Source organism: Bos indicus, chromosome 8, assembly GCF_029378745.1.
Source record: "Bos indicus isolate NIAB-ARS_2022 breed Sahiwal x Tharparkar chromosome 8, NIAB-ARS_B.indTharparkar_mat_pri_1.0, whole genome shotgun sequence".
Classification (NCBI taxonomy): domain Eukaryota; kingdom Metazoa; phylum Chordata; class Mammalia; order Artiodactyla; family Bovidae; genus Bos; species Bos indicus.
The window spans coordinates 64,089,838-64,109,273 of NC_091767.1; positions in this window are offsets into that span (position 1 = coordinate 64,089,838).

A 19,436-nucleotide genomic window follows, 5' to 3' on the forward strand; every position below is an offset into this window, starting at 1 on the left:
CACTGGACAATATTAAACACAGCAACATGTGCACTGTAGGCGTCCCAGAAGGAGAAGAGAGAAAGGGCCTGGGAAAATATTTGAAGATATTAAAGCTGAAAACTTCCCTAACATGAGACAGGAAACACTCAAGTCCAGGAAGCATGGAGAATGCCATACAAGATAAACCCAAGGAAGCACATCAGTTCACTTCAGTTCAGTTGCTCAGTCGTGTCTGACTCTTTGCAACCCCATGAACCACAGCACACGAGGCTTCCCTGTCCATCACCAACTGCCAGAGTCTACACAAACCTATGTCCATTGAGTCAGTGATGCCATCCAACCATCTTGTTATCTGTTGTCCCCTTCTCCTCCCACCTTCAATCTTTCCCAGCATCACGGTCTTTTCAAATGAGTCATCTCTTTGCATCAGGTGGCCAAAGTATTGGAGTTCCAGCTTCAACAGCAGTCCTTCCAATGAACACCCAGCACTGATTTCCTTTAGGATGGACTGGTTGGATCTCCTTGCAGTCCAAGGGACTCTCAGGTCTTCTCCAACATCACAGTTCAAAAGCAGCAATTCTTCTGCACTCACCTTTCTTTATAGTCCAACTCTCACATCCACACATGACCACTGGAAAAACCATAGCCTTGACTAGACGGACCTTTGTTGACAAAGTAATGTCTCTACTTTTCAATATGCTGTCTAGGTTGGTCATAACTTTCCTTCCAAGGAGTTAAGTGTCTTTTAATTTCATGGCTACAATCAGCATCTGCAGTGATTTTGGAGCCCAGAAAAATAAAGTCAGCCACTGTTTCCACTGTTTCCCCATCTATTTGCCATGAAGTGATGGGACTGGATGCCATGATCTTAGTTTTCTGAATGTTGAGCTTTAAGCCAGCTTTTTTACTCTCCTCTTTCACTTTTCATCAAGAGGCTTTTTAGTTCCTCTTCACTTTCTGCCATAAGGGTGGTGTCATCTGCATATCTGAGGTTATTGATATTTCTCCCAGCAATCTTGATTCCAGCTTGTGCTTCTTCCAGCCCAGCGTTTCTCATGATGTACTCTGCATATAAGTTAAATAAGCAGGGTGACAATATACAGTCTTGACATACTCCTTTTCCTATTTGGAACCAGTCTGTTGTTCCATGTCCAGTTCTAACTGTTGCTTCCTGACCTGCATATTTCTTCCATGTCCAATTCTAACTGTTCCTTCCTGACCTGCAGGTTTCTCAAGAGGCAGGTCAGGTGGTCTGGTATTCCCATCTCTTTTAGAATTTTCCACAGTTTATTGTGATCCACACAGTCAAAGGCTCTGGCATAGTCAATAAAGCAGAAATAGATGTTTTTCTGGAACTCTCTTGCTTTTTCCATGATCCAGCAGATGTTGGCAATTTCATCTCTGGTTCCTCTACCTTTTCTAAAACCAGCTTGAACATCTGGAAGTTCATGGTTCACATATTGCTGAAGCCTAGCTTGGAGAATGTTGAGCATTACTTTACTAGCGTGTGAGATGAGTGCCATTGTGCGGTAGTTTGAGCATTCTTTGGCATTGCCTTTCTTTGGGATTGGAATGAAAACTGACCTTTTCCAGTCCTGTGGCCACTGCTGAGTTTTCCAAATTTGCTGGCATATTGAGTGCAGCACTTTCACAGCATCATCTTTCAGGATTTGAAATAGCTCAACTGGAAGTCCATCACCTCCACTAGCTTTGTTAGTAGTGATGCTTCCTAAGGCCCACTTGATTTCACATTCCAGGATGTCTGGCTCTAGGTGAGTGATCACACCATCGTGATTATCTTGGTTGTGAAGCTCTTTTTTTGTACAGTTCTTCTGTGTATTCTTGCCACCTCTTCTTAACATCTTCTGCTTCTGTTAGGTCAATACCATTTCCGTCCTTTATTGAGCCCATTTTTGCAGGAAGAACATGCCAAGACACATATTAATCAAACTTACAAAAATTAAAGACAAAGAAAAATATTAAAGGCAATAAGAGAAAAAAAATCAACAAATAATGTACAAGAGAATCCTCATTAGGCTATCAGCTGACTTTTCAGCAAAAACTCTGCAGGCCAGAAATGAGTGGCACACTACTATATTTAAAGTGATGAACAGGAGAAATATTACAGCCAAGAATACTCCATTCAGCAAGGCTCTCATTCAGATTTGACAGAGAAAGCAAAAGTTTTAAAGACAAACAAAAGCTAAGAGAATTCAGCACCACCAGACCAGTTTCGCAACAGATCCTAAAGGAGCTTCTCTAGGTGGAGAAGAAAAGGCCACAACTAGAAACAAACAAAAAAATTACAAATGGGAAGCTCACCATGAAAAGCAAACATAAAGATAGGAAATCATCCACACACAAATATATTAAAACCAGCAATCCTGAGAAGAGTACAAATGCAGAATATTGGAAATGCATTGTAAATTAAGAAATCAGCAACTTAAAAACAATTTTGTAGATACATAGACTTCTGTATCAAAACCTCATGGGAACCACAAACCAAAAATCTACAATAGATACACACACACACAAATGCAATCCAAATACAACACTTAAGATAAATGTCAAATCGTCAGAGAACAGAATAAGGGAAGAAAAAAGATCTATAAAAACAACAAAATGATAATAAGAACATACATATAAATATTGCCTTAAATATAAATAGATTAAATTTTCCAACCAAAAGACAGAGACTGGCTGAATGGATACAAAAACAAGACCCACATATATGCTATCTATAAGAGACCCACTTCAGATCTAGGGACACATACAGACTGAAAGGGGAGGGACAAAGGTATTCCACGCAAATGGAAATCAAAAGAAAGCTGAAGTAGCAACACTCATATCAGACAAAATAGACTTTAAAATAAACATTGTTATTAGAGACAAAGAAGGACACTACATAATGATCAAAGGATCAAGCCACGAATAAGATATAATACATACATATTATATGTATTATATATGCACTCAAAGGAGCACCTCAATATTTAAGGCAAATTATAACATCCATAAAAGAAGAAATTGACAGTGACACAATAATGAAGAGGGACTTTTAACGCTTCACATTCGTGAATGAACAGATCATCCAGAGAGAAAGTCAATACTGAAACACAGGCTTTAGATGACATAGTAGATTTAAACTTAATTGATATTTATAGAACATTCCATCTGAAATCAGCAGAATACAATTTCTCCTCAAGTGCACACAGAACATTCTCCAGGATTGATCACATCTTGGGCCAGAAATCAAGCCTTGATAAATTTAAGAAAATTGAAGTCATACAAAGCATCTTTCCAAACACAGTGATATGAGATTAGAAATTAACCGCACACACAAAAATGTAACTAAAAAACACGTGGAGACTAAATAATATGTTGCCAACAGCCAATGGATCACTGCAGAAATCAAAGAGGAAATTTAAAAAGATACCTAAAGACAAATGAAAACAAAAGCTTGACGATCCAAAACCTGTGGGACATAGCAAAAGCAGTTCTAAGAGGGTTTATAGCAATACAATATTACCTCATGAAACAAGAGAAATCTCAAACAACCTAACCTTACACCTACAGCAACCAGAGAAAGAAGAATAAACAAAACCCCAAATTAGTAGAAGGAAAGAAATCATAAAGACCACAGCAAAAATAAAATAGAGATAAAAAACAATAAAAACATCAATGAAACTAAAAGTTGGTTCTTTGAAAAGATAAATGAAATGGATAAACCTTTAGCCAGACTCATTAAGAAAAAGAGGGTACAAATCAATAAAATTAGAATTGAAAAAGAAGTTACAATGGACACCACAAGAATACAAATGACCGTAAGAGACTACTACAAGCAACTATATGCCAATAAAGTGGACAACTTAGAAATTGACAAATTCTTAGAAAGGTACGATCTCTCAAGACTGAACCAAGAAGAAACAGAAAATATGAACAGATCAATCACAAGTACTGAAATTGAAACTGTGATTTAAAAACTTCCAACAAACAAAAATCCGAGACCAGACGGCTTCACAGAAAAGTTCTATTAAACATTTAGAGACCATGTAACAACTATCCTTTGGAGAAGGTGACGGGACCCCACTCCAGTACTCTTGCCTGGAAAATCCCATGGACGGAGCAGCCTGGTAGGCTGCAGTCCATGGGGTCGCTGAGGGTCAGACATGACTGAGCGACTTCACTTTCACTTTTCACTTTCATGCATTGGAGAAGGAAATGGCAACCCACTCCAGTGTTCTTGCCTTGAGAATCCCAGGGATGGGGGAGCCTGGTGGGCTGCCATCTATGGGGTCGCACAGAGTCAGACACGAATGAAGTGACTTAGTAGCAGCAGCAGCAGCAGCAATAACTATCCTTATGAAGCTATTCCAAAAAAAAAAAACTATGAAAACTTATGAACCTATTCCAAAAGCAGAGGAAGGAACACTCCCAAACACATTCTATGAGGCCACCATCACTCTGATAACCAAAACCAGACAAAGATACCACAAAAAAAGAAAGTTACAAGTCAATATCACTGATGAACATAGACACAGAAATACTCAACAAAATACCAGCAAACTGAATCCAACAATATATTAAAGGGATCATGCACCATGATCAAGTGGGATTTATCCCATGGATGAAAGGCTTTTCCAATACCTGCAAATCAATCAATGGGATACACTACACCAACGAACTGAAGAATAAAACCCATATGATCATTTCAACAGAAGCAGAAAAAAATTGACAAAATTCAGCACCCACTTACATAAAAAACTCTAAAGAAAGTGGGCATAAAGGGAACATACCTCAACATATTGTTCAGTAGCAAACACCTCAACATAATAAAGGCCATGTCGGACACAACTGAAGTGACTTAGCAGCAGCATGACAAACCTACAGCTGATATTATACTCAAGGGTGAAAAGCTGAAAGCATTTTCTCTAAGATCAGGAACAAGACTCAAGGATGCCCACTCTTGCCACTTTTATTCAACATAGTGTTGGAAGTCCTAGCCACAGCAATCAGAGAAGAAGAAGAAATAAAAGGAATCCAAACTGGAAAAGAAGAAGCAAAACTGTTACTATTTGCAGATGATGTGATATTATACATAGAAAATCCTAAAGATGCCACGAGAAAACTACCAGAGTTCATCCATGAATTTGGTAAAGCTGCAAGATAAAAAACTAATCCATGGAAATCTCTTGCATTTCTATATGACAACAAAAGATCAGAAACAGAAATTATGGAAACAATCCCATTGACCATCACAACAAAAAGAATAAAATACTGAAGAATAAACTACCTAAGGAGGCAAAAGATCTGCACTCTGAAAACTCTATGACAATGAAAAGATAATTCAAAATCTATGGGATGCAGCAAAAGCAGTTCTGAGAGAGAAGTAAATAACAATACAACTTTATCTTAGGAAGGAAGAAAAATCTCAAATAAACAAATCACTTTACACCTAAAGCAACAAGAGAAAGAACAAACCAAACCCAAAGTTAGTAGAAGGAAATAAATCAAAGATCAGAGTAGAAACAAATGCAATATAGAGAAAGAAAACAACAAAGATCAATGAAACTAAAAGCTGGTTCTTTGAAAAAGCAAACAAATTTTATAAACTTTTAGACAGACTCATCAAGGAAAAAGGGAGAGCGCTCAAATTAATAAAATTAGAAATGAAAAAGAGTTACAACTGGCACCACAGAAATACAAAGGCTGTTAAGAGACTACTAAAAGAGCTATACACCAATAAAATGGACAATCTAGAAAAAATGGACAAATTCTTAGATGGTACAACCTTCCAAGGCTGAACCAGGAAGAAATGGAAAATAGGAACAGATCAATCACAAGTAATCAAATTGAAACAGTGATTTAAAAACTTCCAACAAACAGAAGTCCAGGACCAGATGGCTTCATAGGAAAACTCTATCAAATATTTAGGGAAGAGTTACACCTATTGTTCCGAAACTCTTTCAAAAAATTGCAGAGAAAGGAACACTCCCTACCTCACCCTATGAGGCCACCATTACCCTGATACCAAAACCAAAGATGATATACAAAAGAAAATTATAGGCCACAGATGAACATAGATGCAAAGATACTGAAAAAGATACTGGCAAACACTGAACCCAACAATATCAATCAATGTGATATACCACATTAACAAACAGAAGAACAAAAACCAAATGAACATATGATCATCTCAATAGATGCAGAAGAAGCTTTTGGTAAAATTCAGCACCCATTTAGGATAAAAACTCTGCAAAAAGTGAGCACAGACAGAACTTACCTCAACATAATAAAGACCATATACCACAAACCCACAGCTAACATCATTATCAGTGATGAAAAGCTGAAAGCAGTCCCTCTAAGATCAGAACAAGGCAAGGATGTCCACTCTCACCGCTTTTATTCAACATAGTTTTGGAAGTCCTAGTCATGACTGAGCGACTTCACTTTCACTTTTCACTTTCACGCATTGGAGACGGAAATGGCAACCCACTCCAGTGTTCTTGCCTGGAGAATCCCAGGGACGGGGGAGCCTGATGGGCTTCTGTCTATGGGGTCGCACAGAGTCGGACACGACTGAAGTGACTTAGCAGCAGCAGTCATGGCAAACAGACAAGAAAAAGAAAGAAAAGGAATCCAAATTGGAAAAGTAAAATTGTCACAGTTTGCAGAAGACAAGACACTATACACAGAAAATCCTAAAGATGCTATCAGAAAACTATTAGAGTTCTATAAATTTGGTGAAGTTGCAGGTTATAAAATTAATACACAGAAATCTCTTGCATTCCTACACAATAACAATGAAAGATCATAAAGGGAAATTAAATAATCCCACTTACCATTACATCAAAAATAAATAAATAAAATACCCAGGAATAAACCTACCCAAGGAGGCAAAAGACCTATACTCTGAAAACTATAAGATGCTGGATGAAAGAAATTAAAGATGACACAAACAGATGGAATGATATACCATGTTCTGGGATAGGAAAAAATCGATATTATCAAAATGACCATACTCTCCAAGGCAATCTACAGATTCAGTGCAATTTGTATAAAATTATCAATGACATTTTTCACAGAAATTGAACAAAAATTTTTACATTTTGTATGGAAACACAACCCCCTCATCCCAAATAGTCAAAGCAGTCCTGAGGAAGAAAAATGCAGCTGGAGTAATCATGCTCCCTGACTTAAGACTATACTACAAAGCTATAGGAATTAAAACAGAAATATAGACCAATGGAATAGGACAGAATGCCCAGAAATAAACCCATGTGTCTACAGTCAATTAATCTATAACAAAGATGGCAAGACCACACAGTGGAGAAAAGACAGGATCTTCAATAAGTGGTAATGCAAAAACTGGACAGCTACATGTAAAAGAATGAAATTAGAACATTCTCTTAATACTATACACAAAAATATACTCAGAACAGATTAAACACCTAAATGTAAGGCTGGACATTATAAACTTAGAGGAAAACATAGGCAGAACACTCTTTGACATATATCTCAGCAAGATCTTTTTCGGTTCACCTCCTAGAATAATGAAAATAAAAATAAACAGATAGTACCTTATTAAACTGAAAAGCTTCTGCACAGCAAATGAAACATAAACAAACTGAAAAGAATGGAAGAAGATATTTGCAAATGAACAGCCAACAGGGATTAATCTCCAAAATAAACAAACAGCTCACACAGCTATATGTCAAAAAAAAAAAAAAAAAAAAAACCAAACCAATAGAAAAATGGGCATAAGATCTAAATAGATATTTCTCCAAAGAAGACATACAGATGGCCAAAATATACATGAAAAGGTGCCTCTACATCACTAATTCAGTTCAGTTCAGTCGCTCAGTCGTGTCCGACTCTTTTTGACCCCATGAATCGCAGCACGCCAGGCCTCCCTGTCCATCACCAATTCCCGGAGTTCACTCAGACTCACATCCATTGAGTCAGTGATGCCATCCAGCCATCTCATCCTCTGTCGTCCCCTTCTCCTCCTGCCCCCAATCCCTCCCAGCATCAGAGTCTTTTCCAATGAGTCAACTTTTCACATGAGGTGGCCAAAGTACTGGAGTTTCAGCTTTAGCATCATTCCTTCCAAAGAAATCCCAGGGCTGATCTCCTTCAGAATGGACTGGTTGGATCTCCTTGCAGTCCAAGGGACTCTCAAGAGTCTTCTCCAACACCACAGTTCAAAAGCATCAATTCTTCGGCACTCAGCCTTCTTCACAGTCCAACTCTCACATCCATACATGACCACAGGAAAAACCATAGCCTTGACTAGACAGACCTCTGTTGGCAAAGTAATGTCTCTGCTTTTGAATATGCTATCTAGGTTGGTCATAACTTTCCTAATTAGAGAAAGGAAAATCAAAACTGCAATAAAGTATTACATCTTACCAGTCAGAATGGCCACCATCAAAAAGTCTATAAACAATAAATGCTGGAGAGGGTGTGGAGAAAAGAGAAAACTCCTACACTATTGGTGGGAAGGTAAATTGGTTAAACTTCTGTGGAATGCAGTGTAGAGGTTCCTTGAAAAATGTATCTGGAAAAAAAACATCATTCTAAAAGACACACGCATTCCAGTGTTCACTGCAGCATTATTTACAATAACCAAAACATGGAAGCAATCTAAATGTCCATGAAGAGATGACTGGAAGAAGATGTGGTACATATATGCAACGGAGTATTATTCAGCCATAAGAAAGCAAAAGAATACCACTGACGGCAACACGGATGGACCTAAAGATTATCATACTAAGTGAGGTCAGTCAGACAAAGACAAACATATGATATTGTGGCAGAGCAGGATGAGCACAGTCCTTAGCAGGTAACAGCCATTGCTGTGCCTCCTTTTACTCTGCTCACTGTAATTAGGCAACAGGTCTTGTTCAGCCACTGCTCAGTGGCTCAATGGGCCCTGCCCACGAGCAAGCGTCAATGAGGAACCACTGGGGAAGTAATTCAGTCAAGGGTCGATGGTGTGGGGGTCATCAGGTAGAGAATGAGGTAAGAGGTAGATTCAGGCCTTCTCCTGGAGACCCTCCAGCTTACTCAGCCCTGGGCCAGTGGGTGAGCTGGAGGGCCCAGGAACAGACTGGGGACTACGTCCTTGAGGGCTCCAGAGTCCTTACTAAGGCCCTCCACTAGCCGTGGCCCAGGCCTTGTGGTAGTGGCGGACCTCTCGCCCATCCCTGTTTCTGCAACCTAACAGCAATGGCCGTCTGGGTCACAATCTGTGAGCCTTGCCCTCCCCTATTTGGGTGGCCTGAGGAGGCTGAGGGTCAGCTGGGCTGGGTACGTGGCTCCCTCAGGGATGACAGCTGGGCAGGATGTGGGAACCTGGCTCTGAAGGAGCTGCCAACTGAGATCTGCCTCCTCTTAGCCAGGGCTGGGACCTTGGAGGGTGGAAGCTGTGCCTTAGGTCTTTGCTCTTTCCCATAAGGACAGAGAATAACATTTATCCAGTAGAGATTTATAGGAACATTGTTACTTAACATGACTGGACCTCAAGAACAAAGGATCTGACACCAAGAAGTCTGCAACAACTAACCATGTTCATTTCTCACCTTTTGCTTTTAAAGGGACTTGATGAAAGCATTTAGTAATTAACTTTGGGGTTCTCAGGGGATGAGCCACCCATCTCCTTGTATGAATCTGTAATAAATCTTTCTCTGTTCCAAACTATGTTTAGTATTGATGGGCCTCACTGTGCATTGAGCACATGGACTTGTGATTTCAATAACAGTATAATTCATAGGTGGAATCTAATTTAAAAACATGATACAAATTAACTTATTTATAAAACAAAAACAGACTTACAGATTTTGAAAACAAATTTATGCTTACCAAAGGGGAAACATGGTGGTGGGGCCCAAATTAGGAGTTTGGGATTAACAGTACACATTACTATATATAAAATAGATAACCAACCAGACCTACTGCTGTATAGCACAGGGAACTCTACTCATTATTCTGTAATAACTCATCTGGGAAAAGGATCTGGAAAAGAATGAATATACGTATATGCGTTACTGAATTGCTTTGCTGTATACCTGAAATACAACATTGTAAATCAACTATACTGCAACAGAATTTTTAAAACTTACTGTTAAAAATGAACCAAAGATTGAGCAAAAACGTTTACAAATCATGTATCTGATAATAGAGAATGTAACTCAAGACAAATGATCCAATTATAAAAGTCTTAAAAAATCTGAATGGCTAATAAACAATTTCTTACGACTATCAATAAAATTAATACCATAATAAACAACCACGCCACACCAGAATGACTGTAATAGTTTTTTGTAAAAAGACAATGTAAGTGTTGGTGAGGATCAGAAACTAGAATCTTAATAGACTGCATGAGTGAGTGCTCAGTTATGTCCAACTCTTTGCAATCCCACGGACCATGGCCTGCCAGTCTCCTCTATCCATCAAATTTTCCAAGCAAGAATACTGGAGTGGGTTGCCATTTCCTACTCCAGGGGATCTTCCCGTCTCAGAGACTGAACCTGTGTCTCTTGCATCTTAATATTAATACACTGACAGAATGTAAAATGGTATACAGTCCCTTTGGAAAAGTTTCATTTTTGAAGAACAGTTCCTTCAAAAGTTAAATACAGATGGATGGGATAAGGATCAAGATATGGTAAAATGATGTAAAGCTCACCTTCCCCCATCAACACATCAAAAATACATCGACATATATAAAATTTTTCATGGAAATCTACCTAGAAACTGGCAGAAGAACTACATGACCAAGGCTTAAGGAGATTCCCAAAGTAAGTGGGTAGGACAAGGAAAAAAGCACTGGGTTGGGACCAATGCTTCTGAAAGGAGTCTAAGAGGAAAAGAAAGACTGCACAGGCAGACTCTTGTTCTGAAGAGTGAGCCAGAGTCTGGGTATCTTAGGCCTGGGGTCCTACAGAGGAGACAAGCACCCTTTGCTGATGAGAAAACCAATGCGACAGACAGAAAGGTTGGAAAACCTAGACTCTCCTCGCTAGGAGTGCAGATGCTGGCTTGCCGAAAGACAGGGCAAAGAGAGCTCTGCCCTAGTGGCTGCTGCCTCTCTGCATTCCCCAGTCTGAGCTGGGCAAAAACCCTTGCCCTACTCACTCCACACACAGCTTAGCAGAGTATCTAGAGTGACCAGGTCCTGGGAAAACACTTTATCTAGTGACACAGAGGTGGTCTGGGATGTGGTCCAGGAGGGGAGGTGGTGGCCATTGTTGTCACTTACTCAAACAGCTCCAGGAAAGCAGTGCTGACCTCCAACAGCAGTGCAAGCCACTTTGTTGCAGCCACAATGCCCCAAGCCCTGGTCCCAGCCTAGTGAATGCTCTGGCTCTGCTCACTCCACAACACGACCTTACACTAAATCTGGGAAAACCACAAAGAGCAAAAGACATGACTTTGAGCTATGACTGAGCAGAGTCTAAAATACCTACACAGGCAGCACTTCCAACCTCTGTAAGCACACAAATGTCACTGAGTTCACATTCCCTTCCTTTGGACCAAAAGCCCCAGTGTGGGGAGAAGGGAGAACACTTAAAGGGAACAGATCCTACCTTAGTTTGACCCTCAGAGTTTCTATTCCAGCAACTTGGGAGTTGACCCATACCCCTGGCAGGGCTGCAGGAGACGTTGAGCAGAGAAGTCCCACCTCACATCCTGAGCAGGATTTAGCTCCTCCAACACTAGTCACACTCTCTCTCAAAGTGACAGCGGCCAGCAGATCCTGGCCAGGAAAGATGTGACTGGTGTCCACATCGAATCAAGACTTCACACCACTGACACTAGACACATGCTGTCTACATAGGGATATTCCCATACAAAAACACTTAGACCACAATAAATGTGTCACCTAAATTCATAGACACAGAGAAAATAGAATGAAAAGGCAGAGGAACTACTCCCAATAGAAAGAGGAAGGGAAAACCCTAGAAACAGGGATAATCAATCTACCAGACACTTGAGTATAAAAAAATTAGTAATAAAAATGCTAACTGAATTAAGAACATTTATAAAAACACAGGTCATTTTAATGAGGAACTAGAAACTACAAAGACAACCTAATCAAAAATAAGTTTTTCAGTTTCTGACATAAAAGCACTCTAGAAGCAATAAGGAGCTGACTCAATGACACAGAAGAATGCACAAGGCATTTCTAGGAAGAAAGAATAAAGGAAAATCACCCAATTATAACAGAAGATAAACAAAAAGAAAGCAACATATGAGATTTATGGGTTAATATAAAATGTGCCAACATAGGCTTAACAGGAGTTCAAGAAGGAGAGAGAGAGAGAGAGAAGGGGATAAAAAACTATTTGAAGAAATTTTGACTGAAAAACTTCCCAAACCTAAAGAAGGAAACAGATATGCAGGTATAAGAAGCACAGAAGGTAACAAATAAGATGAACCCAAACAGGTCCACACCAAGACATATTATAATTAAAACAGCAAAAGTTAAAGAGAGGATTCTAAAGGCAGCAAGGGATAAACAGAGGGTTAATTACAAGGGAACCTCCATGAGGCTATCAGCTGATTTCTCCGCAGAAATTTACAGGTCGGAAGGGGGTGGTAGATACATTTAAACTCCTGAAAAGGAAAAACCTGCAACCTAGGATATTCTATCCAGCAGTATCATCATTTAGACTAGAAAGAAAGACAAAGAATTTATCAGACAAGCAAAAAACAAAAGAATTCAGCAATATGACTGGGGAAACAGACTCCTGGTGGGCACAAACAAAACCTTGTGTGCACCAGGACCCAGGAGAAAGGAGCAGTGACCCCACAAGAGACTGACCCAGACTTGTGAGTGTCCAGGAGTCTCCGGTGGTGGCGTGGGTCAGTGGTGGCCTGCTGCAGGGTCAGGGCACTGGGTGCAGCAGTGCACGAACGGGACCTTTTGAAGGAGGTCGCCATTATCGTCATTACCTCCACCATAGTTTGGCATCAGGTCAGACAACAGGGAGGAAACACAGCCCCACCCATTAACAGAAAATTGGATTAAAGATTTACTGAGCACGGCCCCACCCATCAGAACAAGACCCAGTTTTCCCCTCAGTCAGTCTCTCCCATAAGGAAGCTTCCATAAACCCCTTATCCTTCTCCATCAGAGGGCAGACAAAATGAAAACCATGATCACAGAAAACTAACCAAACTGATCACATCGACCACAGCCTTGTCTAACTCAATGAAACTATGAGCCATGCCGTGTAGGGCCACCCAAGATGGCCGGGTCATGGTAGAGAGTTCTGACAAAACATGGTCCACCGGAGAAGGAAACAGCAAACCACTTCAGGATTCTTGCCTTGAGAACCCCATGAAGAGTATGAAAATGCAGAAAGATAGGGCACTGAAAGATGAACTCTCCAGGTCTGTAGGTGCCCAATATGCTACTGGACATCAGTGGAGAAATAACTCCAGAAAGAATGAAGAGACGGAGCCAAAGCAAAAACAACACCCAGTTGTGGATGTGACTGGTGATGGAAGTCAAGTCCAGTGCTGTAAAGAGCAATATTGCATAGGAACCTGGAATGTTAGGTCCATGAATCGAGGCAAATTGGAAGGGGTCAAACAGGAGATGACAAGAGTGAACATCGACATTTTAGGAATCTAAAATGGATTGGAACGGGTGAATTTAACTCAGATGATCATTATATCTACCACTGTGGGCAAGAATCCCTTTGAAGAAATGCAGTATCCATCATAGTAAACAAGAGAATCTGAAATGCAGTACTTGGATGCAATCTCAAAAACAACACAATGATCTCTGTTTATTTCCAAGGCAAACCGTTCAATATCACAGTAATCCAAGTCTATGCCTCGACCACTAATGCTGAAGAAGCTGAAGTTGAATGGCTCTATGAAGACCTACAAGACCTTCTAGAACTAACACCCATAAAAGATGTCCTTTTCATCATAGGGGACTGAAATGCAAAAGTAGAAAGTCGAGAGATATCTTGACTTCAGTATTCTTACAGGCAAATATGGATAGAATATCCTAGGTTGCCAGGAGTAACAGGCAAATATGGCCTTGGAGTACAAAATGAAGCAGGGCAAAGGCTGAGTTTTGCCAAGAGAATGCACTGGTCATAGCAAACACCCTCTTCCAACAACACAAGAGAAGACTCTACACGTGGACATCACCAGATGGTCAATACAGAAAATCAGATTGATTATATTCTTTTCAGCCAAAGATGGAGAAGCTCTATACAGTCAGCAAAGACAAGACCAGGAGCTGACTGTGGTGCAGATCATGAACTCCTCATTGCAAAATTCAGACTTAAATTGAAGAAAGTAGGGAAAACCACTAGACCATTCAGGCATGACCTAAATCAAAACCCTTATGATTATACAGTGGAAATGACAAATAGATTCAAGGTATTAGATCTGATAGAGTGCCTGAAGAACTATGGATGGAGGTTCATGACATTGTACAAGAGGCAGTGATCATTCCCAAGAAAAAGAAATGCAAAAAGGCAAAACGGTTGTCTGAGGAGGCCTTACAAATAGCTAAGGAAAGAATAGAAGCAAAAGGCAAAGGAGACAAGGAAAGATATACCCATTTGAATGCAGAGTTCAAATAGCAAGGAGAGATAAGAAAGCCTTTGTAAATGATCAATGCAAAGAAATAGAGGAAAACAACAGAATGGGAAAGACTAGAGATCTCTTCAAGAAAATTAGATACACCAAGGGAATATTTCATGCAAAAATGGGCACAATAAAGGAAAGAAATGGTATGGACTTAACAGAAGCAGAAGATATTAAGAAGAGGTGGCAAAAATACACAGAAGAACTATACAAAAAAAGATCTTCATGATCCAGATAACCACAATGGTGTGATCACTCACCTAGAGCCAAACATCCTGGAATGCAAGTCAAGCAGGCATTAGGAAGCATCACTATGAACAAAGCTAGTGAAGGTGATGGACTTCCAGTTGAGCTATTTCAAATCCTGAAAGATGATGCTGTGAAAGTGCTGCACTCAATATGCCAGCACATTTGGAAAACTCAGCAGTGGCCACAGGATTGGAAAAGGTCAGTTTTCATTCCAATCCCAAATAAAGGCAATGCCAAAGAACATTCAAGCTATCACACAACTGCACTCATCTCACACACTAGCAAGTAATGCTCAAAATTCTTCAAGATAGGCTTCAACAGTATGTGAAGCATGAACTTCAAGATGTTCAAGCTGGATTTAGGAAAGGCAGAGGAACCAGAGATCAAATTACCAATATCCGCTGGATCAATGAAAAAGCAAGAGAGTTCCAGAAAAACATCTACTTCTGCTTTATTGACTATGCCAAAGCCTTTGACTGTGTGAATCACAATAAACTGTGGAAAATCCTTAAAGAGATGGGAAAACCAGACCATCTGACCTTCCTCCTGAGAAATCTGTATGCAGGTCAAGAAGCAACAGTTAGAACTGGACATGGAACAATAGACTGGTTCCAATTGTCACCCTGCTTATTTAACTTCTATGCAGAGTACATCATGTGAAATGCCAGGCTGGATGAAGCACAAGCTGGAATCAAGATTGCCAGGAGAAATATCAATAAACTCAGATATGCAGATGACACTGCCCTTATGGCAGAAAGTGAAGAAGAACTAAAGAGCCTCTTAATGAAAAGTGAAAGAGGAGAGTGAAAAAGTTGGCTTAAAGCTCAACATTCAGAAAACTAAGATCATGGCATCTGGTTCCATCACTTCATTGCAAATAGATGGGGAGACAATGGAAATAGTGACAGACTTTATTTTGGGGGGCTCCAAAATCACTGCAGATGGTGACTACAGCCATGAAATTAAAAGATGCTTGCTCCTTGGAAGATAAACTATGACCAACCTAGACAGCATATTAAAAAGCAGAGACGTTACTTTGCCAACAAATGTCCATATAGTCAAGGCTATGGTTTTTCATGTATGGATGTGAGAGTTGGACTATAAAGAAAGGTGAGTGCCAAAGAATTGATGCTTTTGAACTGTGGTGTTGGAGAAGACTCTTGAGAATCCCTTGTCCTGCAAGGAGATCCAACCAGTCCATCCTAAAGGCAATCAGTCCTGAATATTCACTGGAAGGACTGATGCTGAAGCTGAAGCTCCAATACTTTGGCCACCAGATATGAAGAACTGACTCATTTGAAAAGACCCTGATCCTGGGAAAGATTGAAGGCGGGAAGAGAAGGCGACGACAGAGGATGATATGGCATCACTGACTCTATGGACACGGGTTTGAGTAAGCTTTGGGAGTTGGTGATGGACAGGGAAGCCTGGCGTGCTGCAGTCCATGGGGTCACAAAGAGTCGGACATGACTGAGAGACTGAACTGAACTGAAACATACCCTAAAAGAAATCCTGAAGGAAATTCTCTAAATGGAAAAGCAAAAGCCTTTAGAAAAGGAAAAATCCCTTTCCTTTTAAGGAAAGTAAGAAAGGTCAATATATAGTAGGGATTAAAGATCACTTGAATAGCTAGTACACTGATTGAAAAACAAACAAAAAAATTGAAAAAGCAACTATAACTACAATAAACGGTAAAGGGGTACATGTGAAGATGTAAAATATGACATTGAAGACAATGTTGGGAAGGGAAGTAGAAAATGTAGATCTTTTAGAATGTGTTTGAACTTAAATGACTATCAGTTTGAAGCAGACAGATATAATTATGGGTCAAAATATACAAATCCCATGTTGACCACAAAATCTAAAACCTACAAGAGATGCAAAAAAGCCAAAAAGAAAAGAACTCAAACATATTACAAAAGAAAATCAAACCACAATGGGGAAAAAGAACAACAGGACAACTGGAAAACAAGAAATAAGATGGCAATAAGTATATCTCTGTAATTTAAGTGCCAATGGACTAAATGCTCAATCAAAAAACATAGGATTGGATTAAGGAAAAGATCCATCAATATGCTGTCTGAAAGAGACTCAATTCAGGGTGGAAGATATACACAGGTTAAAAGTGAGACAATGGAAAAAGATATCCAGACAAATGGAAACAGTAAGAAAGCTGAGATAACAATATTTATATCAGACCAAATAGACTTTAAAACAAAGGCTACAGAAAAGAAAAAGGGCATTATATAATGATAAAAGGATTAATACAAGAAGAGGATATTAAACTTGCTAATATACATGCAATCAATACAAGAGAACCTAAACATGTAAAACAAATGCTAACAGACATAAAGGGAGAAATGAATACAGTAATAGCAGGAGACCTTAACATCTCACTGACATCAATGGACAGACCATCCAGATAAAAAGCAATAAGGCAACAGAGATCCTAAATGACATAATAGACCGGTTGGACTTAATTGATATCTACAGGATACCATATCTAAAAGAAAAGAAAACATATTCTTTTTAAGAGTGCATGAAACATTCTGCAGGATCAATCATACATGAAGTCACAAAACAAACCTCAACAAATTTAAGAGGGTAGTAATTATACCATCTTTTCCAATCACAATGGCAAGAAACTAGAAATCAACTGAAAGACAAGAAAAGAACAAATGTGGAGTATAAACAACATAGTGTTAAGAAAAACCCCACTGGTTCAACAATAAAATCAAAAAGGAGATCAGAAAATACCTTAAGATGAAAATGAAAACACGAAAATGAAGCTTTTCAAAATCTATGGGATGCAGCAAACGCAATTCTGAGAGGGAAGTTCATACTTCCCTCTTTCTCAAGAAAAAAGAAAATTATCAAACAACCTAACTTTCCACCTAAAAGAACGAGAAAGGGAACAAAGGCCAAAGTCAACAGAAGAGAGAAAATAAAATGAGATAAAAAAATAGAGAAGATGAAACTAAGAACCAGTTTCAAGAGCTAAAGTTTTTTTTAAAAGAAACAAAACTGATAAACCTTTTGCCAGACTCACCAAGGAGAAGATTCACATGAAATAATAAAGAAGAGAAATATCAACGCCATAGAAATTTTTAAAAATCATTAAGTAAATATTATGATATTTACAGTTATATGCCAACAGAGACAATATAGACAACCTAGAAGAAATGGACAAATCTCTAGAGATAAACAGCCTGCTAAGACTGAGCCAAGAAGAAACAGATAATTTGACTAATTATTCAACAGACTAATAATCACTGGGAGAGAAACAGAATCCATAATAACAAAACAATGCAAAACTCCCTACAAACAAAAGTCCAGGACTGGACTGCTTCACTGGGGAATTCTACCAAACATAAGGAGAACTTCAGTTCAGTCGCTCAGTCGTGTCCGACTCTTCGCGACCCCATGAATCACAGCACGCTAGGCCTCCCTGCCCATCACCAACTCCCGGAGTTTACTAAAACTCATGTCCATCGAGTCGGTGATGCCATCCAGCCATCTCATCCTCTGTCGTCCCCTTCTCCTCCTGCCCCCAATCCCTCCCAGCGTCAGGGTCTTTTTCAATGAGTCAACTCTTCGCATGAGGTGACCAAAGTATTGGAGTTTCAGCTTTAGTATCAGTCCTTCCAAAGAACACCCAGGACTAATCTCCTTCAGAATGGACTGGTTGGATCTCCTTGCAGTCCAGGGGACTCTCAAGAGTCTTCTCCAACACCACAGTTCAAAAAGCATCAATTCTTCGGCGCTCAGCCTTCTTCACAGTCCAACTCTCACATCCATACATGACCTCTGGAAAAACTGTAGCCTTGACTAGATGGACCTTTGTTGGCAAAGTAATGTCTCTGCTTTTCAATATGCTATCTAGGTTGGTCATAACTTTTCTTCCAAGGAGTAAGCGTCTTTTAATTTAATGGCTGCAATCACCATCTGCGCTGATTTTGGAGCCCAGAAAAATAAAGTCTGACACTGTTTCCACTGTTTCCCCATCTATTTCCCATGAAGTGATGGGACCAGATGCCATGATCTTTGTTTTCTGAATGTTGAGCTTTAAGCCAACTTTTTCACTCCCTTCTTTCACTTTCATCAAGAGGCTTTTGAGTTCCTCTTCACTTACTGCCATAAGGGTGGTGTCATCTGCATATCTGATGTTATTGATATTTCTCCCAGCAATTTTGATTCCAGCTTGTGCTTCTTCCAGCCCAGTGTTTCTCATGATGTACTCTGCATATAAGTTAAATAAGCAGAGTGACAATATACAGCCTTGACGTACTCCTTTTCCTATTTGGAAGCAGTCTGTTGATCCATGTCCAGTTCGAACTGTTGCTTCCTGACCTGCATATAGATTTCTCAAGAGGCAGGTCAGGTGGTCTGGTATTCCCATCTCTTTCAGAATTTTCCACAGTTTATTGTGATCCACACAGTTAAAGGCTTTGGCATAGTCAATAAAGCAGAAATGAGAGTCCCTTGGACTGCAAGGACTAGAAATTTACTAGAAATTTTGAATGATCCTCATCTGGTTTCTGTATTCCCTCTTGTGCTTTATTAAGGTGTCTTTGTTTTGGCCCCGT